General features: G+C 55.0%; 1 protein-coding gene across 1 annotated transcript in view; it reads right to left on the bottom strand.

The window, feature by feature from the left end:
- Window positions 1–26,040, bottom strand: part of KCNK3 (potassium two pore domain channel subfamily K member 3) — a 38,681-nt gene that overhangs the window by 9,503 nt on the left and 3,138 nt on the right. The window lies entirely within an intron of this gene.

Here is a 26,040-nt window from a genome sequence, read left to right as displayed (position 1 = left end):
AGGCTCCAGGGGAGTCTAATTGGTGTGTTAAAGGAGATGAGGCGGAAGGAAGCTGGCAGGATCGCCCAGGCCCTTGGAAGAAGGGAGGAGGCTGCCAGGCTTGGGGGAGAAGGGGAGGAGAAGCAGGCCCCTCGGGGGTCTTTCCTAGTGCTGGAGACTCTGCTACCCCCACCTGGCCTCAGCACCCGCCTTTTTGTTCTCAGGTCTAAGAGAAAGTCTGCAGGGCTCTGAGCTCCCAGGGGGCCGGCAAGTCCCCTCAGCGTCCAGTGCAAGGCCTCATGGGATCCGCTGCCGGAAAATGCCGTTCAGAAGGCTTTGAAGTCTGGGGTACAGAGTTCGGGAGAGGAGCCTCCCCTTAGACACCCAGCGGGGCAGTGCGGGGAGAGGTGGCCTTGGCAGGAAGGCCTTTAGTGACTCACACCTCCTGTCCTTCTTGTGGCCTCAGGCCCCTGCAAAGTGAGGTCACCTTCAGGGCACCAGAAGGAATCCCCCTGCCCTAGACCTGGCCAAGGCCTGAGTAAGGCCTGAGAAACCACCAGGGCCTCACAGACCTGGGTTGGGGGGAGGGACCAGTGTGCACAACTGGGTCTGGAGTTTGTCCCCTCCATGCTAGCGCTCCCAGGAAGGACAGCTTGGCAGCCCAGAACCCTCCCTCCCTCCATCCTGCCCCCTTTCCAAGGCCTCTTTCCCATCTTCCCAGCTCCTCTTTCGGCTCTTCTCCCCATTCCCCACTGGCAGGTGCTCTCCCTACCCCTGCTTTCCCAACCACGTTTGGCACGTGGAGGCCCACTGCTCTCTCCTCTCTCCCTTTTAGCTCTACCCCATCCACATGGACCTCACTGCTATGATTCAGGGTCCCCTGGAGTACAATAGCCCCTACCACTCCCATCCCCCACCCTCCCCAGGCCCACGTGGGATTAGGGGGAGCTAAGGGGGAGGGTGCTGGTGTCATGGAAAATCCCTGCGGCAGCCAAGGTCAGTGTTTGCAGACACAGCCTGGCCTGGAGCCAGGCCTGCCTCCCCGGCCAGCTCCCTCTGGCCTATCCCAGAGGCTGGCTTTGCATGGGGGCCCTCGGAGGCACCCCAGAGCTGCTCTGGGTGCTTGGGGCTGCAGGGCCGATCAGCCCTGGAGGGCGCAAGACTGCGTAGTTCAACCCACTCATTTTATGGATGAGTAGACTGAGGCCCCGAGAGGGACAGGGACCAGGACATCGCATCACTAACAGAGCCAGGACTGGCATCCAGGGCCTTCCGTCCCAGTCAGTCCTCACTGCAGAGGGGAACATCCTAAATCTGTTCTGGTGGACCAAGGAATAATGAAGGCTGTTGTCAAACACCATGAAATCAGGGGCTAGCTTGAGGTTGGCCTAGACATGAGGTGGGCTATGGGGTCAGGGTAAGCAGACCCAGGTGATCAAACCCTGATCCTTGACCTTTGTATGTGAAGTGAATCAGATGAAACATCTCAGTGGAAGCACCTTGGAAACGTCAATGTCCTGTCCAGAGAAGAGGCTATTAGCATCACACACATTGTTCAAATGCATGGCCTCAGTGGGAATTCTCTTAGGAAGAATTTAAGACAGGGGCTGAAGGAGGGCTAGAGGTGGAAAACTTGGGCTGGGCTATCTGGAGGGGCTTTCTGGAGGAGGTGGCCTTTGCCCTGAGCTCTGAAAGAGGGATGGGAAATGCAGGGTTTTGACAGAGGGGAGCTGCTGAAGCAAAGACACAATGTGAGAAGACATGTGACCCAGTAGGGGTGGAGAAAATACACCCATCTCAGGCTAGTGGCCATTTGCACAAAGCGGGGGGGGGGTGGGGTGGGGGAGTGCGGGTATAGATTCTCAGGGAAGGCAGCTTCCTGAGATGATACGCATCAAGAACCTTAGCAATGTGTCTGCCCCGTGACCCTGCAGTGCCACTTCGAGGAATCTCGGCTGGGAAAAGAACCAGAGATGAGAACAAAGATTTCTGAACAAGGATGTTTATAGCAGCATTGTCATTGTGACAAATTGTAAACAGTCCGAATGTTCACCAATAAGGTTTGGCTAAACATATTAAGGTATATTTATGTGGCGGAATATTGTACAGCCACTAAATATACTCTTCAGGAGTGTCGTAATTACACAGAAAACCACCATAGAATGTTCAGGAAGAATGGCAGGATCCAACACTGTACATATAACGGAATGTCCTGCTAAACAGATAAATGTAGCAAATGCATCTACACACACGGAGGAAGAGAAGCTGGAGAGAAACATACTAAAAGGCTCAGAGAGTTTATCTTTGAATCATGGGATCGTGATTCATTTTAATTTGTGCTTATATATTGTATAATTTCTACAAAAATCTATCACTTTTATAAGTAGAGTGATGAATTTGGCTAAACCCCTGAATTTCTTGGAACAGAGAAGTTCACTTGAGCAGTGTAGGTCGGTAAGGAGAGCAAGGGCTAAGTTGCGAGGGGCTTTGAGCAGTAGGTGCTAGAGTTCAAATCCTAACTTGAGAGCTCCTGAGTAGGGGAGGGACATGCCAAAGAAGGGTCTGTCCTATTGTCAAATGCTCAGGCCTCCACTGAGTTAAGGAGGGGAGATGGGAGGGAAAGGAAGGAAGAGGGGAGGGAGGAAAGAGTAGATACACAGTGTGTGGGATGTTCTTGTTTGTGGACTTCAACTGGGAGCTCCTTGAGGGTAGGGATTTTTGTCTCTTTTGTTACTACCCTTTTCCCCACACCCCACAGAGTGCTTGGGACGTGGCTGGCATTTCTGGCCTTTAATGACTCCCTGTTGAATGAGTCAGTTCAGGAAGGGAGGCATTGCCAATGAGCCAATGAGCCGGAGAGGAGAAGGGTGTGGAGACAGGGAGGAGGAGGAGAGCCTGAGACCCTCAAGGGGCAGGGTCACACAGCAGGACAGCAACCCCGCTTGTCCTCGGAAGTGCGCTGACCTGGGGCTTCTGGGCTCTATCATAGGCCAGTTGCTGTACCAGGTGGCCGTGGCCCAGGCCTGTGGCCTGTCTGCATCCTTCTGACCAATTGGCCAGGACATGTGTGAACTCAGAACTTCTAACAGATTGGATCTGGGGGGTTTTAATTAAACGAATCCACCAGGGACAGTCTGGCACAGAGAAAGTAATTCTATGGTGCAATTTACAGTGGACTTGGCCATCTCAACAGATGGCTGGACACGCCAGTCCTCCTCTGTGTGCTTCTTGAAAGGCTGTGTCTCTAACTCGGGCATCTGGCTGGCGCGAGTCCTACACTTCACACTCTCTGGCTCTTTCTGTTTTGCCCATGGAGGAGAAGCAGGTCCATGCTGGCATCTCCTTGTCGGACTCCCCCCAGAGGGGCTGAACTGCTTCCAACAAGAAACCCTTCTGTGTCATGGGAGTAACTGTGGCCAGCCCAGGTGTTCCCTGTTGGCCATACCATGTGTCCTGGAGTTGAGCCTGTCCAGAGCCTGGGTGCCTGAAATCTCAGCCTGCAGGCAGCGAGACAGGGGGACAGCATGGGCCCCGAGGGGCAAGCGTGCCCAGAATTAAAGAGCACCGAACCAGGAGTCAGAGGCCTGGCTCCCATCCCAGCTCTTGCCACTACCTTGCTATAGGACAGGAGTTGGCAAACTTTTTCTGTAAATATTTATAGATAGTAAATATTTTAGATTTCCTAGTCCATCCATATGGCCTCTTGCAACGACTCAGCTTTGCCATGATATTGAGGCAGCAGCCAAAGACAATATGTAAATGAATGGGTGTGGCTGTGTTCCAATAAAACTTTATCTATAAAAACAGGTGGTGGGCCAAATTTTAGATTACAGGCCCTAGTTTTCCTGAGTCTGCTGTAGGGCCTTCGTGAAGGCGTGCCAGCATTCTGAGCCTCAGTTTTCATACCTAGCAAATGGAATGTTCGATTAGGAGGTTATTTCTTCTCTGACCTAGTTGAATTTTAGGATTTATTAAATTGCTAGCTCCCCTTGTCCCATGCATCATGCAGAGGCCTGGAGGAGAGAGGTGAGTTTTGAGCAGGGTCTGGGCCCAAACTTGCATGCAGAATTGGTGTCCACAGTCTTTTGGAGGTCACAGCTGCATTTCTGCATTGGTAGACACTACTCATGCTCTTCTCCTTCCTGATGGGCTTCTACTCTTCCATCAAAGCCCATCTCAAAAGTCACCCCCTCAGTAAAGCCTTCCCTGATCCTACCCACCTGAACTCATCAGTCCTCCTGGAGCCCTTCATGCATCATTCACCATGCCTCAAACATTCATCCATTCAACCAGCAGACTTTTTGAGTCCTTAATACGTGTAATGCTCTAAATTCTAGAGTAAGAATATTTTCTGTTCAAAGGTGGTTTTCTTTCCACTGCCCCAGGCTGTCTGTCCCTAGACCATTCTATGAGAATGAGAGTCAGAAGACCTGGGCTCTGGTTCTAGCTGTGTCACTGCCTTTTTCTGGGCCTGGAGGCCCTTCTATGGGAAACGAAGGAGGCTGGAGATACTCTTGAGGCCCTGTGATATTCTAGGATTCTGGACCTCTGGAGGGGCCATGTACCCTGCCCCATGAACAGTGGAGAAAGCGCTGCTGGGTCCCCAGAACGATGGCCCTGAGCCTTTGGGCACACAGCAGATGCACAGCTGCTGGGACCCCACATGTCTGTAGAGCTGTCTCAGCTGGCCCCGGGCAGATGCTGGGGATTGCGTGAGGACCCTTGCACTGGTCCTGGGAGGGGGTGGAACTCAGCAGTGCTCTGAATAATGCCCCCCACCCAGTTGAGGCAGTGGGACAGCCGGGGTCATCTGTTTGGGTACCAAGTTGTGCCCCCCACCCACCCACACCCAGCCTCCTGGTGCAGGAGGCCACATGGAGTCAGGGAGGAGACAGCCATGTGTTCTGTCTGGGTGTCCCCAGGGCCAAGATGGGCCAGGGCGTTCAGGGAGACTTTTTGGTCCGCAGGTTCCCCTTACTGATTGCCGAGCCCTGGGGGACCCCTAACTGTACCCTCATCTAGCCCTGGAGATGAGTCCCCAAGGCCTCGTGTCTTTGCTTCATTTGCTGTGTTGGCTGCCTGTTTTTTTCTTCCTTGTCTTTTCCTTTTTCTCTCCTCCCCTTCCTCCTTTCCTCATGTTGTCCTCTCAGCCTCCCTCTGGACCCTGAAGACAGCGGTGGTGTCTTGTCCTTCTTGGGAGCTCAGCGGCCGGTGGGATACGGGAGGGATACAGGCGGTGGGGCCGGTAGTGATGGCTAGTGGTGGCAGTCACAGTAGCAAATAACAAAGAACAAAGCCCACATTTATTGAGCATTCGTGTGCCAGACACCGTACCGAGGGCTTCCTGCTTATCATTTAATTTAATCTTCACAAAAACATACTGAGAGCGGTATCGCCTCCATTTTACAGGTGAGAAAACGGAGGCACAGAAAGTTCGCAAAACTTCATTTAAGACCATACAGCTGGTGAGTGGCCAAGTCTGGGTACCTGTTCAGGCCTATGGCCTTGCACAGCCTAACCAATGTTAGTTGATTCGGTGCTGCATTCTGGAAGGCAGGTGCCTGGGTTTTCCAGCTGAGGAGACCTAGCCGGGTGGCTGGGTGACTGGGACAAGGCCACACTACTATATGGCAGAGCCAGGCCTTCCTGCTCTCTTCCTTCCATGTCTCGGTGCCTCCAGGCCTTCTGGACTGGGGTCCAAGCCAGTGCCTTCTCCAGTTCCCATTCCTCCTCCTTCCCATCCGGACCCTTCTCCCAAGAAGCCTGAGCTCAGCGTGCCCCAGAAGGCACCCACCAGGCTGGAGCCAGAGGGCAGGAGGTAGTGGGGTGTTCCGAGCCAGCCCTGGAAGAGGGGCCACAGCCTCTGAGGAGGCTGAGTGGGCAGCAGGGGACCCAGGAAGGCTGCAGCAGCGGGCTGGTCTCCATAATATCAGCTGGAAAATCAGCGAGGTGAAGATGGCTTCATTCCCTCTTAGCTCGTCTGAATTAATCAATAGAGCAAATACTTCTTATGCACCTCCTCCTTGCACCAGGCAATCTGCTACATGCCAGGAGAGGACGTGGGGATGATGATGGCTTGGTCTTACCCTTTGGGAAGAGAAGCAAGCCAGGGGCAGCTGGGAGAAGACCATCCCTTAAGTAAGGACTTTCCCCAGGATACGCCAGAGGCACCATTCTGTGACAGGGGGACCGTGGGCTCCCAGAAACCAGAAGGGAGTTGGAAGGCATAGCAGTCTTGCCAACGCTTCTGTGGCTGGGAGTGTGGCACGTTCTGTTCCCTAAGGCCTCCAGAGATGTTTCCGGATACCTGGGAGTATTGTTCGTGGGGAGGTGGGGTGGGATGGTGTGGACACCTGGCTGGTGCCTGGACCACTTGGCCCTCCTTGTCCCTAGAAACAGGGCCAAGTTTTCTGTCAGAGGCCATACTCTCTTTTCAGTCCCCTTCCCCCTCCTCCTCCTCCTCTACTTCTGTCTTCTTTCCCTTCTCCTCCTCCTCCTCCTCCTGCTTCTACCATTTACTATTTTATTTAAGTAAACTTTTAATTTTAGAACAATTCTAGATTTACAGAATTATTGTGAAGACCTTCCTTCTTCAGCATTCACCGCCTCCCCTATGCCGATGTGAAGCTGGCTTCTGTGTCCACCCCCCACCCCCCGCCTTCTCCCTCCCTGGAGCCTTCTGAGGAGAATTCCTCCGGCTCTGGCCCAAGAGCATCCCTTCTATCAGTTCTGTGCGTGGCATCCGTCTCTGCCACTCACTTGCCTCTCCGGGCAGATGCCGCCTGGCGTGTTTACCCACCTCTTAACGCAGAGTGACGCCTCTGTGAGCAGAGCTTCGGTTAGTCAAGGCTGTTTGCAACAGAAAGCCGGGAGGGGGCTGGCTGGCCTGAGGGTTGCTGGACCCTGGACCGGGTTTCTATGAGGCTGTCAGGGCCCCTGGGGGGAGACTTGCCTCCTGGCCCCCTGCTCTGTGCCACTGGCTGTGGGGTGGCAGGTGGGAGCAGGGAAAGGATGAGGGGGCAGAGCAAGGGAGCCCTTGCTTTGTCTGCCCTTAGTGCCCCTACTGCTAAGGGCAACAGTGTCCAAACCCCAGTGCCCTTGCATTAACTATCTCCAGTCTCGTCACGCATGACCTTCATGGTAGGTATTATTAGCTCCATTTGGGTGAGGAAACCGAGCCTCAGGGAGGCTAAAGAGGACATGCCCAGAGTCGGCAAAGCTGGGCTTCAGCATAGATCTTTTGGTCTTCAGAGTCCAGGCCCTGGCAGATGTCCCTGGGACCGTGTGCTCTGTTGGGAGAGCGTGGAAAAGGTGTCCAGTGGGCCATCATGTTAAGGTTACAGGTCACTGTAAGCTCTTCAGGACAGTGGTTGTTCAAACCATGTGAGGAGGGAAGTGGTGTCCCTCCAAAGGCTGGTCTTTTCTGTCCCAGGGAGCAGCCTTCTGGAGTTCTCTTTGTAGACTGTTAGGATGCTTCAGGATGGCCCTGAGCTAGACAGGGCAGGATGTGAGGATGGGGCAGCTGGAGGGCAAGGGGACAGGGCCCCGAGGGAGGCTGTCTTTGGTGGATGTGGCCGGAGTGCCTGCCCCTTTCCCGTAACAACCTTAGTCAAGAACCTAGGCACCCCCTTTCTACCACGTGACCTTGGCCTAGACCGCAGTGGGTTGGACTCGTGGTCGCCCCTGATCCATCACAACCGAAGCTCTCAGCTGGGCTGAGCCAATCAGTCACCTCTCTTAGGGACTGGGGTGCCAGGCTGAGGGTTTGGGCAGTTTTGCGGGGGCTGAGCCACAGGGTTATAAAGAGTTGGGTCCTAGGTGGGACCACTGTGAGTCAAAGTCACACACGAGTCAGAGTTGCAGGGGAAGAGAAGCCAGAGTGACTGGGCACAGCAGAGACAGGGGTGGTGTCGCCCGAGAGAGTGGGAGGGAGAGACCTGGGCTTCTGATTCCTGGCCTTCACACTGGCTAAGCACCCCTGTTCCCTTTTACTCGCACTGGCCCAAAGGGGCCCTGGGCCTTTGCTAAGCTCCAGCTGCTACTCACGGAAGGGCTCAGCTCCCAATCCCTGAACAGGGTGTGTGCTCTTCAAGGTGGGTTTCAAGAAACCCACTTGGCACAGCACTCTCTAGTGTTGAGGAACATTCCTGTGTGGCCCACTGGGCAGGGGTGGTCTGCACTCAACAGCTGGGGACAGTGAAGCCTGGGAAAGTGGGGGTCTCTCCCAAGCTTAGAGCCCCCGAGCTGGCCCCGAGAGCCAGGTGTCCTGATTCCAGGCCTGCTGCCTCTCCCACCACTCACACTGCTCCCCTCTCTTGGTCGGTAGCTGGGTGGCCTGGGATTGAGAGATACAGTGTGGAAAGTGCCTCGTACAAGGCCTGGTGCACGGAGAGTCTCAGGAAGTAGGAGCTGTTATTAATGTTTTTACTTTTTTAAGCACAGCTCTGAGCTGCCACCCACCACTCAGAAGCCTTCCTTAGTTCCCCAAATGTACACAACACAGTCTGGGGTGTCCTGGTCCAGCACACAGACTGGCCAACCTCACCCCCTGCCTGGCCTGCTCTCTTCTCCCTCCCCCAACACTTCTAGTCCCTTCTCGGGCCAGGGTTCCCCACATCCTTCCCGCACCCCACCTCTGAACCCTTCTTCATGCTATGGCTGCCTGGAATTCCCTCCTTCGTCTCTCCTGCGCCACTCCCCCCGCCCCCCATGGACAGCTCCGCCTCCTTGGGGCCACCTTCCCCAGTCCCCCTGCTGGAAGAATGGTACTTTTTTCTGCCCTCGCCACTCTCTGCCAGGTGGTAGCTTTTGTGTGGACGTGGGTCTCTCTCTGCCGGCCCACCTTGCCCAGTGTCTCTAGTGGAATCCCAGCAGAGGCAGGAAGCCAGGCTTGTTGGCCGGGTCGGGTTTGGTGGGGAGGCCTTGGAGTGAGCGTGGCCCCTGTAGGCCCTGTCTCCACCACCTGCTTGCATGCTCTCCTCTCTGGTCATGGCTAGTGGCCCAGACAGCTCTGGGCTGGCAGGGAATTTGGGAACAGATGCCAGGAGATGTGAAGGAGGCTTTTCTTAGGCTCAGCATTCTCCCCAGGGCTTGGGAGCTCAGATGGTGCAGGTTGGCACCGTGCCCAGGAGCAGAGGGACTCCAGGCAACACGGACTTCAGCCTGGAGCCAGCTGCTGGGACCTCCTCTTCCTCTGAGCCTGCCTGCAGATGTGGTGTCCCTGCCACCCCTAGTCACATGAGCGTGTGCGTGTGTGCACCCGCAAACACATGGCACACAACGCTCGCTCCAGCACCCCACAGGTCCCCATAGTAGCCTCTTGGCCCCATTCCCTCTGCCGTCCGGGGCAGAGAATGCAAGAACCAGATGTGCTCCAGGGCAGACAAGGAAGCAGGAGCGTCTGCACCTCAGTAGGGGAAGAGGGAACCCCTCACAGGACCCGGCCCCTGAGCCCTGCTGTTCCGTGAAGTCATTAAGGATTTAACGAAGTCCCCCAGACCAGCGCCTCCCCCACACAGACAGACTCTTCTCAGAGGGCTGAGATTCCAGCACTCTCCATGGAAACACATTTCACCGAACCCTACGCCCTGTCGGAAATACTCCTTAGGCGGAATGAAATGACCAAGGCTCAGGCCCTTCCCTTTCAACCTGTTGTCCTCATCGGAGACAGCGAACAGCTGTCCCCATCCTTGGGGACACTGCCCTTCACACAGAGACACGGAGGCAGACGCTCAGCCCCCGGCCTGCCTCCCACTGCCTGACTCACCCTGGGCTTGCCACCTCTCTTCTGACCTCTGATTTCCAGCCTTTTCAATTATCTCTGCCACTCTGCCACCTTCCGAACCTTCCATCCTCACCACTGTTCACAGCGCAGCGTCGGGTATAATAGGAGAATAACTCCATGGCTCCTGTGGCCTATAGAGGTGGCCTGTTTATGCACTGGTGTCCTGAGTGTGCTCTCTATGGTGCCAGGAGCTCCAAGCTGAGCAGTCCCCAGGACCCGGGCGGTCTCCCCAGCTGCTGCTTACGGTTCTGCTCTGCCTCCCTCCCCACCCCATCCCACCCCAACGTGGAGTCTGGGTAGGCTAGCTTTCTCTGCACTTGACTTTATTCAAATGATTAAATGTCTGTCACTGTTCCCTCCTTCCCAATTCAAAACAATACAACTGATTTTTATATAGTGCTTACTACGTGCCACATGGCTCTAAACGAGCAACTACATGTTTCTCTTTTAATCCTTGAACAACCCTGTTTGGTAGGTACTATTATTATCCCCATTTAAAGATGCAGGACCTGAGCCACAGCGAGGTTAAGTGACTTGCTAATGGTCACACAGCTAGAACATGGCCAGGCGAGGCCCTCCCCATACTGCTTCTTCGGTTCTTTTTGCTCCCTTCCCTCTTCTCCAATTCAGAGGAGGAGAGACCCCTCCTCTTCCCAAGGCTGACCCCCTAACTATACTCTGCCCCAGCCCTCGACTCTTCTTCCTGGCCTTGCTTCTGGAGGCTCACCTTCCCTCCTCTCTCCCCCGCCACGCCCCCATTTAGCAGTATTTTCAAACTGTCCTCTGCTCTGAAAACCTCAAGAATTTCCTGAGTACCAGACCCAATGGGGGCAGGCCTGTGCTGGCCCCATGGCACCCTAGGACAGATTAGAAAAAAATGGGCCCCTTTGGGTGGATGCAGACTCTGGGAAGGCATAGTAGCTTGGTGAACAGGCTGAATTTCAGCTTCCCAACCCATCAGCAGGATTCGTTGGGACAGTGCACAACCTGGAAAACCACACATGGTTGTCTTGGATGTTGGCATCCTTACTGCCCTTCATATTCTGGCCATACTCCGCCCTGATGGCCAGTCTTCCTCTGACTTCTTTCAGGATACTCCCCACACCTGCCCCCCCTGTCCATTGCATTTTCGCCTGATGCACCCCGGTTGTAAGAGTGGGCCAAATTTGCCTGTGCTGCTCTGATACTGGCCCTCAGGGAAGGCCACCAAGAACTTGCCTCCAGCTCCACCCCACACTCCACCTGGCTGAACCAAGACACCAGGTCTGGTGTGGCAGCCTGAAGGCACCATTCTCCCCCGTATTCCCCGTGTTGGCGCGCTCCGTACTACCCGACTCCTGGCAATGTCCTCAAGCCTCAGTCAGCCAGACTGAACACCTTGGCTTCTCTTTCTCTTCCCCCCACCCCGCACCGGCCCCAGCTACTCCTCCTTCCTAGTCTTGTCCTTTCCCTCTGTTCTGTTGTGGTCCAGGTCCTCAGCCTTTCTAGTCTGGGCTTGGGCAGTGATTCCTAATCTTCCCGGAGCTTCCCCTAACTTTCCCCACACCAACTTCCAGGTTACACTCCACTCTGCTCTCTGCTCAAAATGTCACTCCCCTGCTCAAAAACCTTCTGTGACTCCCCATTGCCTATAGGGAAAGAAGCCCAAACTTTCAGCCTGCCATTCAGTGTCCTCTACCATATGTCATACCTCTCTGGGCTTAACTATTGCTCTGTAGCTGAGGGAAGCCTTTTGGAGCTAACCCTTGGCAATGCTTTTCCATAGCTGAGCTCTCTGGAAGGCTGCCAGGGAGGAGGTGGGCAGGTGGGGGGTGGGAGGGGAGGTATTAGGGGAGAGGTGGCTCTGCCCTCGCCACCGCCATGCCTAGCAGAAGCCTCTTAATGGCCACCAGCATTCTGACAGCTGTCCTGCACCCGGGGCAGCCTGGATTAGAGCTCGGCCAGGCTGAAAATGTGGAAGGCTGCTCTCAGGGCAGGTGGTAATAGATGAAGGGTGCTGAGGAGCCTCTCACAGACCGGAGTTCCTCGCCCAGGGAGAAAGGCAGGTCTTCCAGGGAATTTGGTGGAACAGTGGATGGCGGGGGGGACTTGTTTGAGTGGGAAGTTAAGCCCAGGATTCCCTCCTGCTTGTGCGGTCGGCCTGCAGTGTATCTCCCTCTCTTTTGAATGTTTGATGTTAGGGAGGAAGGTATGGCTATCCTTCTCCCTCCTGAGGACACTGAGGCTGGGCAGGCAGGTGAGGCCACTTGGTCAAGGTCACGCAGAGTGTGCATTGGAGGCGAGATGGAGATGTGGGAGTTCCTGGCAGGTTGTCCCACTGCCAGCCCACCTGCCCATCCCAGGCTGGACCCAGGCTTTCAGAGCAGCAGGAACTTCCTGGCCCTCCGGTGAGGGGCTGGTTAACTCTGGCACCCGGTGGGCACCCGCCCCCCACCCCCACCCCCCAGGAGGGGTGTATCTTGCTTTACTCCTTTCCTGGCCCAAATTGGCACGGGCACCTGGGAAGGGCAGCTGGCCAGCCACGTGCCAGGATTACTTTAAAAATAAACCAGGGAAGAACGAGGCTTAAAAATAACCCCGGGGCTGTGTGAGGAGCTAATTGCTACTGCAGCCCCCTGTCGGACCTTCAGGGAGTGTGGGCCCCTGCTGCCCGCGTGTGGGGTCCCCTCTGCTCGTCTCTTCCTGTGGGGCGTCAGGTCACAGCACAGCCAGGGGCAGGCAGCGTCCCCGAATCTGACAGTACGAGCTGGAGGCAGCTCTGCGCATCCACAAGGGCCTCCTCCATCTCCATCAGGAGGCAGAGGCAGGGGGAGGAGGAGAGCCCCCAGGCTGGCCAGAGACAACCACAGGCCGTAGGTCCTGGTAGAGCTTCTCTTGACCCTGCTCAGCTCTGGGCCTTGCCTCAAGACTTTCCCCTGGAAATCATCCGGTTCCAAAAGGGACTTGGGGGTCCCGAGCCCTGCTCTTCTCCGAAGTGCCTGGTAGCTGGATTTGCTGGTTACATCTCCTTATTTAGAACTCCTGACCACCACTTCTCACGAGGACCATTCTCTCAAGAACTTTGAGGCCCACCTTGACCCAGTGGGAGAAGGATGCCTGGCTCTTCGGGCTGCCCACTCCTGGTTGCCCCCAAGAGCATCTCCAGCCTATGAGCTCCTGTCTCTGGACCCTCAGGGCCAGAGTCAGGTGGGATGGCAGTCTGGCCAGGCCTGAGACCCTGCAGGCTCTTCTCCCAACCTCCGCCCCCATCAGCAGGCGAGAAAGCAGGCAGGAACCACACTCCCATCTCACAGACCGAGGCTCCCCCAAGGCCCTCAGAAATTCTTGCTGATCCCCCACCTTTGACAGAGGGTGTGATGGGGGGTGGGGTGGGGAATGGGACACAGGGCCCAGCTGAGGATGCAGCTGAGGACAGATTTGCAGAATCAAAGAGAAAAAGCAGAGTTTACCCCAAGCGGGGAGGCAGAGGCCAAGAGTGCTGGAAGCTGACAGAAATGATCAAAGGACAGGGAGGGACGGGGAGGTGGGAAGCCGCAGCAAGGAGAGAGAGAGGCAGAGCTGGGAGTTGGTTGGGGGGCTACTGCATGACGAGGAGGGGCTTTGGGGTCCCACGGCCTGGCTGGGCGCCCTGAGCCAAAGCTGGAACTTGGACCTCATTTGCATAATAGACATAATGATAACCACTCAGGGGCCTCCGCAGGAGGGCTTGTGAAGCATTTATGAAGAAGCCTGTGGAAACGGGGAGCTGCGACGTTGTGTGTTCTCTCCCCCGCCTTTCTCGGATTCTGGTCCCTCTGTTCCACCTCTGGCTCCACAGAGAGAAAAGTCTCCCCTACCACCTTCTCTGGCTCCTGGAACAAGCCGAGGACCGTGGCCCTGGGTTTCCACACCTTGTGTCTCCCACTGCCAGGCTGCCAAATGCACTGGTTGTTTCCCTGTGGTCATCTGACTTGATTTCCCAGCAGCAGCTGGCAGATAACGCTCCCTATCTCCTGAAACGCTACTCTCCAGGTTGCTCTCCAGGCTCTGGCAGGCCCCCTTTCCTGCTGCCTCCCTCCCCGTGTTGTAGGTGGTGGGGGAAGGGAGCAAGCTTCGTGCTGGCCCCGGGCTTCTCTCCCCTGTTCTCCCCTCTTCCCAGCTGATCTCATCTAGCCACAAGACTTTAAATATTATTTCCATCTGATAACTCCCAAATGCGTTTCTCAGCTCTGGCCTCTCCCTGGAGCTCCAGACTCGTCTAACTGGCCCAAAGGGACTTGTACCAAGCGTCTCAAAATGCACTGTGTCTCTAAACCAGAAGTCTCGGATCTCATCTCTCTACCGTGCTCTTTGCATGTTTTCTTCTCTGTCTCAGACAATGCTAACCCTTCACCCAGTGGCTCAGATCGATGACCATCCTTGACAATCCTCTTGCCCTGATGCCCACAGCCCTCTCCCTCCCTCTTCTACTCCAACACATCCATCCTGTCCAACATCAGGTCTGGCCCCTGGGCCCGGATGCACGTCCTCATCCCAGGCCCACTCGCCACATCCATTGTCTCCACCCGGGGCCAACCCACCCTATCTCTCAAGACACTGGAAGCTTCATAGGTCTTCCCAGCTTTCATGTGACCTCCACTGAGCAACCCATCTGGTAAAAACTTAAGTCGTATCACATAACGACTCTGCTTACAACCTTCCAGTGACTTCCGTTACACTTTGAGCAAAACCCAAGCTTTTGACCATGGTCTCCATGGCCCTGTAAGCCCCGGCCCTTCCAAGCTTCTGCCTCTAGGCTTGGGACACCCACAGCCCACAGCCCTTCCTGCTCCAGTTCCTCAAACAGGCCAAACTCTGGCCCACCTGGGGCTTTGCATTTGCTGTCCCTCCCCCTTCCCGGGCTCTTCCGTGGTTTTTACCTCATAGGGCAAACCCCGCCCCTCCCGGGAGGATTGCCCACCTGTCTCTCTACCACATTCTCTTGGGGGTTTGGTTTGAAAAAGATTTATTTATTTTTAGAGGGAGACAGAGAGTAGGCAGCCGGGGGAGTGGGGGAGAGGGAGACAGAGAATGTCAAGCACACTCAAGGCACCACCCTGAGATCATGACCTGAGCTGAAATCAAAAGTCGGATGCTTACTCGACTGAGCCACCCAGGAGCTCCACCATATCCTCCTGTCTGATGGTCTCCTGGCACTCCCTATCAGTGTGAGATGATGTTTATATGTGATCATATGAGTCATTTTACTGACTACCTACTTCCTCTGAAATGTAGACACCGTAAGGACAGAGCTGAGGCTTTGGGACCTAGAATGGTGCCTGACTCATGGAGGATGGTCGGAAAAATGAAGGGAGTGGAGGGATGACTGTGTGGTTATCGAGGGAGTGGAAGGGCCGGGAGGCTGGGTCTGAGGACGGGTTCTGTTAATGAATTGCTGGTGACTGGGGCAGGTCACACTCCATCTCCCCCTGTCCCTGACCCTGGGTCTCAGTCTTCTCATCTGGAAAAGGGAAGTGTTGCCCCGAATCAGCGATTCTCAAAGAATCCAAAGGATCCCAGGGATGGCTGTGATGCCACCCAGTGCCAAGCCGAGCCCCAGTTCTGCATGAGCCTGCCGGTGTCAACAACCTGACCTCACCCCTTTCTGGCCAAGGCTGAGGAAGATGCGCGCCATGACCTTCAGCTGGTCTGCATGTGCTCTGCAACAGGTGATGTCCCATACACATTTTGAGATATTAAACCATGGTGGGGACCCAGGGGCTAACCGCAGCCCCTCAGTGATTGAGCAGGGCACTGGTCTAGGCGGGATTTCGAAAGTCTGTCCATGAGCAGGACTTCAGCTCCAGGGCCCCAGGGGCCTCCGAGCTAGCCTCGGGCCAGGATGGCAGGACTGGCCTCCCGTGGACTCACCCTGGGCCAGCTCAGGTCCAGAGGCGTCCTGGGCAGAAGGGTGTCTGAAGCCTTTCTCCAGGGCATCAGGGCCCCAGGGGCCTCCGAGCTAGCCTCGGGCCAGGATGGCAGGACTGGCCTCCCATGGACTCACCCTGGGCCAGCTCAGGTCCAGAGGCGTCCCGGGCAGAAGGGTGCCTGCAGCCTCTCTCCAGGGCACCCATCCCCCGTAAGACAGCGCTGGCTGGGGTCAACCTGCTCTCAGACCCTGGTTGCCTCCCACACCCCACCCACGACTACCATGGGAGCTGCCAGCCGGGGGTGCTGCCCTTTCCGGTGGGAGGCTCCGGCATTCCAGCTGTCCCAGGGGCTGGGGCAGTGGACTTGCTCTTGCTGATAAGCGGGACCTTGGCCATGGTCAGAAACGCTCTCTTTCCGAAAGGGGTGACTTGGAGGTCCTGTACAGAGCTCTATTCTTGGGACTGGACACAGAGGAAGTCCCTCCAGGGCTCAGCCAGAATGGGGTGAAGCGGGGACAAGACTATAATCCTGGGTAGTGTGCTTCTTAGGAGGGGCTGGAAGCAGAGGCCACGAGGAGGTCCAACAGAGACCATCAGAGCTGTAAGGGACTTAGACACACCCGCCCAATCTCTCGCAGGGCAGGTGGGGGATGAGACCTACTATGGGTCTCCCACGAAGGTAAGAGCTGAGAAACGGTGGAGGGGATCATGTGTCCCACTTTCCTTAGCTCAGCTGCAATAAGCTAAGTCATTAGTCATGGCTCTGGGAAAGGACACACAGCCCACCTCTGTGAATCTGGTGGCTGACCCTGAGGGACAGGCAGGGGACCTCGGGGCCTTTATGGTGTTAGGGAAGATGAGTGCTTCCAAGTCTGGGGCTCTGAGCTGGGCATGACACCCAAGGGGAGGGCTGCAACTGAATTTGGGTCCAGGCTTCTCTCTCTCTGGCCCTGCCTAGAGGGGGACCAAAAACCAAAAGCTGCCCCAGAGGGTCTTACCCCGTCGCACCTTCCCCGTGGAAAACCCGTGATGCAGGGTCATATTGAAGAGGGAGTCACCTGGCTCAGCCAGACCAAAAGGTCCCTAATTTGTTCCCAGGATGTTCACATGGCCGAGGGGTCTCGCTGAGGCTGACCCCCTTCCCTGGGGTCAAGAGCAGTCTGAGACCTAAAGCTCTGAAGATGGAACCTGTCTCTAGGGTCCCACTGAGACTCTCAGTCCCCTTTACCTGGGGGGGTGGGGGGCACAGCCCCTTCTCCCAGGGGCATCCGCTGACTCCTGCTGTGTCTGCCACCTGGCTCACCCCAGCAGCTTTGGCTTATGAACTCCAAAGATTTTTTTCCTTAGCTGCCCCTCGAATGTCTCCTAAGTACCAAGGAAACCCAGAAAGAAAACGCTAGCCCCTGGCTGGCAAGCCCAGAATGCGGATTCTAACAAGCGCTCTCCTCCTCCGTGCTTCCCAAGCCTGCTGCAGGTTCCCTTCCCCTGGGGAATGTTTAAAACTTACAGGCCTCTGGGCCTCTAAGGCCCAGTGAATGGAGTCCTAGGGCCAGGCCCTGACACCCATAGCTCTGGCTCCAAGCAGTGGCTGGTACTGGGAAAAGCGTCCTACTCGGGAGCTCAGGGGCCATCTTTCCTGTCCCTCTGCACACGGAGGAGCAGATGACTTGCCCGAGTTGTCCCTGACAAAGCCCCCTCTCTTACTCACTGGCCACTCCTTTTTTTTTTTTTTAAGATTTTATTTATTTATTTGTCAGAGAGAGAGGGAGAGAGAGCAAGCACAGGCAGACAGAATGGCAGGCAGACGCAAAGGGAGAAGCAGGCTCCCCGATGAGCAAGGAGCCCGATGTGGGACTCGATCCCAGGACGCTGGGATCATGACCCGAGCCGAAGGCAGCCGCTTAACCAACTGAGCCACCCAGGCATCCCTCACTGGCCACTCCTAAGAACCATCGCTGTGTTCTCATTTTTAGGCTTGGGTTCCCATCCTGTTCAGAAAGATGGCATTGACGACTGCGGGATACTAAGACCACCCTGTGACATACAGTGTCCCCATACAGTGTGCCTCCTAGGCTGACGTGCACTTCTGCAATGCCCCTACACCCGTGCCATGGGAATAACCCACTTTGGCCACGGTCTAGGAGGCGAGGGCCCCCAGGTTCCATGGGGAGGGCGTGACTTAGGTTTGGAGGGTCCTGGGTTGACTCCTCCTCCCACATCACCACCTTGGGATCGCTGGAAGTGACCTGATTTCGTTCGCTCTCTGGTTTCTTCATTGGCAAAGTAGGAGGAATGATACCTATGCCTCGGGGTCACCAGAAGCCTTGGAAGAGACACTGTATGACCAAATGCTTTATAAGCCAAGGACTGTGCGAGCTTTACACTCCCCGTTCTGCCTTTTGCCAGCAATCGGCCTTTGGGTGTGTTCCCTAAGCCCTCTGAGCCTCAGGGTCCTTGTCTGTAAGATGGGCATTGCAGTAGTGCCACTGTGGCCGTGGCCATGAGGACTGAATGAGGTGAGGCATGGAATAAGCTCTGCCCAGAGAAACCTCCTTGGGCTCCCAACCAGGGAAACTGAGGCCGGCTCTCTGGGGAGAGGCTGCTCCATGTCAGGTCTAAGATCTGGATGAACAGCCAGCCCCGGACAGGGCCCTCTGGTGCAGCAATCTCAGGCTCCTTCCTGCCTGCAGCTGCCAGTCCCCAAGGTCACGGGGAGCTCCTCTGCACTAGCAGGAGGCCTAGGGCTGTCCCGGAGGAGAGGGCCACTTCCTGCCTAAGCGCCTGGCGTAGTTCTCTCTGGGCTGCTCTACTGGGGCCTGACAGTCTGGGTCCCTGGAGAGAGCCCCCAGACAGTCCTGCGGCTGGCGGGCTGGAATGTGCCTTTCCGGATGTTTCTGAGATGGTTATTTCTGTGTTGGGGCTGTGGTCAGGAGGCCCTACACATTCCTGAACAGGGACACTGAGTCCGTGCCAAGCTGCGAAGCCTCGAACAGAGATGAAGGGGTCTGAGAGCTGGGGTCTGGGGTTGTCCATGCAGGAAATATCTACACCGTGTCTTGCGACAGTGTTGCCTGGTTCAGCTCAGTGCTGCCGCCGGGGCTCCTGCCTACCATCCACAAACCTGGGTTCGCTCTGGTCTCCAGAGTGGCCTTGTGACCGAGAACAGGAAGTGTGGGAGGAAAAGCTTCCCCTGGGGGCTGAGGTCTTCTGGGTGACCAAGGCAAGGGTGAAGGGAGACAGTCAGGATTCAGGTTCATCCTCCTCTGGTTCAACTGGAATCCCAGGGGGCACCCACTGGTTCAGCTGGGGTGATGAGGACACCTCCAAGTGTTCAACCAAGGTCATGGAGGCACCTGCTATTTGACTGAAGTGATCCACTGGTTCAACCATGGTTATGGGGGCACCTGTGGGTCACGGGATCCAGGCAGGAGGGCACAGGGTGGGGGCGCACTTCCCTCTTCCAGCACCTGGGCAATCAGGTCCACCCACCAGAGTCCAGAAGTCTGCCCCTCTACGGGTCCACCTTGGCCCCTGCCACTTTCCTTGGACACACTCATGCCCCTCAGCCTGCCCCATGCTGTTCCCTCATCGAGAAAGTTCTCACTGCCCATCATCACCTACTAGAGTCCCCACTCCTCATTCGAGCTCTCTCGGGGGCTACCTGCCCCAGGAAGACTTCTCAGACCCCTACTTGGAGCGTCTACTGGGATTTACTATAAATAACATTCAACTGTGGTTTCTGGATTCCACTGGACCAGAGTCTCCGTGGGGAAGGAGTTGGGTCTTCGTTTTCTATTCTTTCCATGCCAAGTATAGTGCCTCGTACTCAGGAGACCTCAATGATTTTTGAGGCGCTGGCAGGGGGTCCCTCTTTGGGTCCTTGGACTCACCAGGCTGCCCCCTTGAAGAGCAAGAAATCAAAACATCTCAGGGTTGGAAAGAATCTTAAAAGCCATTTATTGTAGCCCCCAGTCTGATATATGGGTAGTGTGATGATCTTTCTGACATGTCAGCTTGGCTAGGTTAAAGCCCTTAGTTATTAATCAAACACTAATTTAGGGGTTGGTGTGTAGCATTTTGTAGATGTAATGAAAGTCCATAATCAGCTGACTTTGAGTAAAGGAGATTATTTTATATTATCTTAGATAATCTGAGTGGGCCTGATTTAATCATTTGAAAGGTCTTAAGAGCCAAGCTGAAGGTTCCCTGAAGAGGAAATTCCGCTTGTGGACGGCAACTTCAGCCCATGCTAGAAAGACTTCCAGCTTCCTGATGGTCTACTCTTTGGATCTCAGAATTGCCTACCAGCCACTACTATCACATAAGCCAAGCTTTGTAATACGTCTCTTAATACAGCTCTCCTATAGATTTTGCTTCTCTGATTGAACCCCAATGGATACAGGTATCCTCTGCAGCTTGCCCACCCAGTGTCTTCTTGTATGCTTCGTGTGATGGGGAGCTTTCCACCTCTCAAGGCAGCACAGTCCATCTTTGGTCAGCTTCACCCCTAAATAAAGTTCTCCTTATTTTCAACTTGATTAAGTCTTTCTGTGGACTTGACCCACTGCTGCTGGTTCAACCCCTTGGGCCCAACCAGCCCAAGGTTGGTTCTTCTATCTTGCAATAACCCAACAGATATTTGAAGGCACCATGCCTGCTCTCCACACCTGTCCCTGCCAAGTGTCGTTCATGTGACACACTGTTCCCCTCCTCTGACTGTTCCCCGTTTGTTGATGACCCTCTTAAAGTCTGGCGTTCCTTCTGCCACCTGCATTTCACACCACTGCTGGCAACTGAGTGGATGCATCTAGTGGTCAAAGGACCACCGGTTTGGAGACCCCCTGGGCCTTTGGTGTCTGGATCCCAGCCCATGGGAAGCTGGGGGCTCCTCTTGAAGGAAGAAGTGAGCCTCTTCTAATGGTGACTAGAGGTTGCACTGCCCCCTTGGGACTTGGGGGTGGAAGCCAGTTTTCCTCTTGGACCTTTCATCTCTGGGGCACCCCTTCTCCATGGACCCGAGGAGCTTCCCTGGCAGATGGAGAGGAATGGAGGACATTTGAGGACAGCAGAGACCCGTTTGTGGGCTTCTCCATGGGGCAAGCCCTTTCTCACTGCTCTCCTCCCTCCCCCCACCCACGTGATCACACAGCCTGTGCCTCACCTAGCCTCCACTTCCCACTTCCTGTGGGGCCAGCCATAGCCCCTCTCTAGCCTCAGAGTCAGGATTCACCAGCTCTGAGTCTTCTGGCTCTCATAGTCCACAACCAGATTCCTAGGGACTTTCCCACCTCTACACATTCTCATTCCTAAAACCACAGTCCACTTCTCAAGTTGATTCTCCAAAGTCAGGTCTCCTCGATATTCCAAGTGTGGACTATGAATCAACAGCATCAGTGCCCCTGGGGGCTTGTTAGAAATGCAGAATCTCCGGCCTCACCCCAGACCTCCTGATTCAGAATCTGCATTTAAACCAGATTAACCCCATCCTTGCCTGCACAGCAGTGTTTGCAAAGCATTAATGTCCCCACATTGCTGAGCGGGACTTGTTCCCTTCACCTGAGCAACATCTCTGTGCAGGTGGAAGACTGAGGCATGCCACGGAAGCGTCTGCTCCTCTCACAAGTTCAGGGGCAGCAGAAGAGAGAGAGAGAGCGAGCCGGAAGGATTTATTTAAGAGGAGAGAAAGAGGGGCGCCTGGGTGGCTCAGTGGGTTAAGCCGCTGCCTTCGGCTCAGGTCATGATCTCCGGGTCCTGGGATCGAGTCCCACAGCGGGCTCTCTGCTCGGCAAGAAGCCTGCTTCTCTCTCTCTCTCTCTGCCTTCCTTTCCGTCTACTTGTGATCTCTGTCAAATAAATATATAAAATCTTTAAAAAAAAAAAAAAAAAAAAAAGAGGAGAGAAAGAACCCTGTTTCTAGCTTCCAGGCCAGGCTCCTGCTTTGAATTCCCAGCAGCCACGTGCCCCCTCACAAAGGGGTCCTGTGTGTCACTGAAGGAAGGAGGGGAAACAGGAGCAGCGAGGAGTCTGCTTTTGCGGAGGGGGAGGGTGGGAGCTAGGTCCCAGCCTGGCAGGGATCCCAGGAGGCCACAGGACCAGGAGGACTGGAGTGGATTGCTCTAGGTAGCCGGCCGCTGAGGTCGGCTCTGGAAAATGGGCAGGTGAAGGTGTGACTTGTGGCTGTAGCTTGGGATGGGGTGAGGGGTGGGTCCCCAGGAGCTGCCTGGGAACTGCCTTAGCCAGGGGCAGTTTGTGGACAACGAGGAAGTGTGGACAAACTGGGAGGCGGTGGCATCATTGGGACCCTTGACTGCTCTCTCCATAGCGACAAGGGTCTCGAAAGGCATTTGTCAGGTAGCTCTCTGCCGACCAGAGGCTAACGGGGGGTTCAGGAGGAGACCCAGGCCTAGCAGAGCAAGCCATCTCTTCCTTAAGAGCCTGCGAGGGCGGTGGGGGGGGGGGCCCAAGAACACCAAGGGAGTTGTCATTAAACAGGGCTTCAAGGCCAGCTCCAAGAAGAACCGTTAAGTATAGCCTGACCATGCCCTTTCTCTCATTTGAATTTTCCTTTCCACTCTCTAAAATCAGAGGGTCGGAGCTAAAATTCTGATTTCTCTTTGGGCAAAAGACTCTTGAAGGTGAGAGATCCTGACGCTGAGGCCACAGCTGAGTGTCCTGCATGGACCCTGGTTACGCCATCCAGCATCATTTGTGACATTCATATGGAAGGGATGGCAGGGACTCCATGAGGGTGGGGGGTAGGGGAGGAGGGGCATGGCTCTGTGAAAAGATACTCCCTACAGCCCTGGGTGGAAACTCTGGCACAATCGTTCTATATTTGTAAGGTCCTGGGCCAATTTTCGAACTCCTCCGAGCTTCCCTTCCCTTGATGGTGACAGAATGAGAAGGCCAGCCCTCCCAGGGCAGCAGTGAGACTGCAGGCTGTGAGGAGCGCCCCTGACACCCAGCAATGTGTAATAGACAACACGTCAGTTCCCTGCGTCCAAGGCAGGGGTGGGGCGTGAGAGGGCGTCTATCTGGGTCTCTGATAATGCTCTCTGTCAGAGCTGGGTCTCTTCCCTTGCTGCTGACTGACGCAGGGAAATCACTTCTACATTTTTTTTTATTACAAAATCAACTCACAGATTCACCGTTTGTGTTACCAGCTGAAAGCTGTTTATAGTGGTGATTTGCACTACACTCGTCTGTGCTTGTTTATGTTTTCTTCGAAAATACTTATTGTGTTTGTTCTGTCCCTGCTCTGACCAGGCGTGTGTCTTCTATTTCTGGTCCTCTTCTCGCCCCCACTCCCTCCATGTCTCCACCCCCTAACCGTGATGCATGGGAACTGGACATGTAGGTAGGAGGCATGACAGTCAGAAGGACCTCTCATCAAATACAGACTCTTTGTAGATGAGGAAACTAAGGGTCACAGAGGACCAGCAACTGAGCTAAGTGGAGCTGGAACTCTTGCCTCCTTGCTCCAATCCAGTGTGGGTTCTCCTACCAATGTGAACCTCACTGTTCTTGACCAGTTTTCTGCAGGGAGAGGGAGCATCGCCCCTCAGCCTGGATCTCAGGCAGACTCCAGGCATGGGTAGGATCTGGAAAGCCTGGGTTAGGGGAATGGCATTAGGAGAACACAGACAAGGGTGTGGCAGCCTCTGGTCCCCAACCCCACCGTCCCCCACCTGTTAAGAGGGACCAGAGATATCCATGGTCTCGGTAATCCTTGGGAAATGGAGAAGTTCCCTTCTGTGGGGGAGTAATAGTAATAATGCATGAACAATAATGTTAATTACACTGATCATTGCTGATATTGCTTATGAAATACGGACTCTGTACCAGGCACTTCCTTTCTATTGTCCATTTCATCCTGGGAAGCAGATATTATTCTCCCCATTTTGCAAATGACACAACAAAGCTCAGAGACACTAAGCAACTTGTCCAAGATCAAATAACTAGTGGTGGGGTCTGGGGAGGTGAGTGGAGAGGTGGGTTGAGAGATGAACCCAGACACTCTGGCTTCTAAGCCAGAGCCTCCCTCCCTAGACACCACAGAGAAGGCTTTTGTAGTCAAAGCAGAGGGGTGGCCTGTGGGCACGGAGGAAGGAAATGCTGACTGAGAGTGGGCAGTAGAACTGTTCCAGGCTGGTTGTCCCTCCACCCCACCCCAGCAAGTCAACAGAGGACAGGGAATAGTAGAGTAAAAAGCAACCAGAGGTCTTGGTGCTAAGAGAGATGGTGGGTGGTGAGGGGAACAGGCTAGGGAGATGGAGAGAACTCCAGTGGGGTCACCCAAAGGCCTCAGTTCTAATCAGGATTATGCTCGCCACTTGCTGTGTGACTTTGGCAAGTCACTCCCCTCTCTAGGTGTTTGAATGGTTGCTGATGTCTCCCTTCACTCTTCTATTTGAGGATACTGGGATGTATTGGGTGACCAGTCACTCCTGTACTTTCCTCCTTCTTGGAAAGATGTAAAAAGTGCAGGTTCCTTCCTGAACTGCCTTCTTGATTTCACAATCTAAGGACTCCCAGGCCACATGGTGGGTGATGGGAGACTGTGCTCCGCAGAGAACAGGCCGGGAGCTGAGGAGAGAGCAGAACAGAAGGTTTTCTGCCCAGCTCCATCAGCTAATCAATCACCCAGCCTCTTGTTGCCTTAGAGCCCCAAGGATTACAGGGGCCCTCATGGGAGAACAGCACCTGTGAGTCTGTGGCTGTCTCAGGTAGGGCCTGGTGCTGGGCTCAGCTCTGCCACGTGGTCTGGGTTGGTCAGGGGCCAGGGTGTGGGGGAGGGGAGTCGCAAGCTGGCGAAAGCATGCTGGAGGGAGAGGCTCTCTCCTGGGAAGGGCTTTGCCTGGGTGACAAGACAAGCCTTGGCTCCTCGGTCAAGGGTCTGGGCTGAGTTCTTGAAGAAGAGAAAGAACGGGCAGGAAAGCTAGGGCATGGGAGTCAAAGAGGCTCCGTTGAATCTGGGCAGTGCTATGCATTCAAGTCACAAGGTCAGGGGTGAGTCATCTGCACGTAGATCCTTAGGTTCCTCTGCAGAAAAATGGGGGTAATAAGTCCCCTCTTGAGGGGTTGGCGAGAGAATCCAATGAGAGCGTATAGAGCCTGACAAAAAGTAGCCCACGAATGGTGGCTGCTAGTGTTACTGTTGCTGTCCCTGCTGTTCATAATAATAAGAGACATCCTGAACAAGTGGAAGGAGCGGAGGCCTGGGAATCAGGTTTGGCTAAGCCTTAGCTGTGTGACTCCTGTCACCTCTCTGGTTCCTTATCTGTAAGAGGAGGGGGCGGCCCTGGCTGATCTTGAGTCCCCTCCCAGCTCTGACAGCCTCTGGGCTATGAATAGATGGGGCTGGGGCCCCGGAGGAGTTTAATGACTCAACAGCCAGAGAGGTTAAGCTTTCCCAGAAAAGAGTTTCCATTTGCGTTTGATGAACTTAGGGCACAACAAAGGAAGGGTTTCCTGGCTGGGAGGCCAGGGATGAGGGAGCTGGAGGAATCCTTGCAGCCCATGGAGACTGTGACTAACCAGGTGAATGACTAACTCAGACCCTGCTGACCCTCAACCAATCAGGGCTGCCCTAGAGCACCCTGCGAGCTGGCATCACTGAGCACGTCCTGGCCATGCCAATTTTAGCTGGCTCTGGGCTTCACAGCATATGGAGGCAGAAGACGCAGCCAAGAGACCGGCAGGGAAAGAGCACGGGGCTTGGAGTCAGAAGACCTAGCTTGAGGCTCTAACTTTGCTGCTCACCAGCTGCATGACTTTGGGGGAGTCCCCTTCCCTCCTTTCCCTCCATGCCTTCATCTGTGCAACAGAGCTAATAATACCCGCCCTAGCAACTTTCTGAGCAGTGAAGGCTGAGAATCAGGAGATGAGATGAGTGTGTACTGGGATCACTAAGTGGCAGGTGCTATCATTTTTCTATCCCGATGTGAGTCCCGGTGCCTCAGGAGACCCGTTGGGGTTCCCAGAGGGGCCAGGTGGACAGAGGCTGTTGCCTCTGGGTTTTGGGTCGCCATCAGTTTCATACAAGGCCCCTTCTGGCCATCTGATCACAACACAGGCAAGCTTGTCTTAGAGCAGAGCCCTGTGGACATTTCCAGCCAGATGGTGTAGCCAGAGAGAGAGGTGACAAAAAGCCAGGGCTGGTTAGGTGGGGCAGGAAGTGGGCAGTGCCTTTCTGGGGCCCCCACAGAACTCAGGTGGTGCTTCGATGTGGTCTTTCCTCTTGCCCAGCGCTATAGCAATAAATATCACCAGAACAGCATTCTGTCTGCTTCTATCCCCAGCTGTTAGCATCTGTCTGGGTAAGGACTATATGCACTTTGGGCCAGGATGATGCTTTTTCAGCCCCCTCAGTAGCATTCTCTGAGTGCT

This window comes from Lutra lutra, chromosome 9 (genome assembly GCF_902655055.1).
Source record: "Lutra lutra chromosome 9, mLutLut1.2, whole genome shotgun sequence".
Classification (NCBI taxonomy): Eukaryota; Metazoa; Chordata; class Mammalia; order Carnivora; family Mustelidae; genus Lutra; species Lutra lutra.
This window is presented reverse-complemented; position numbering and strand designations above follow the sequence as displayed.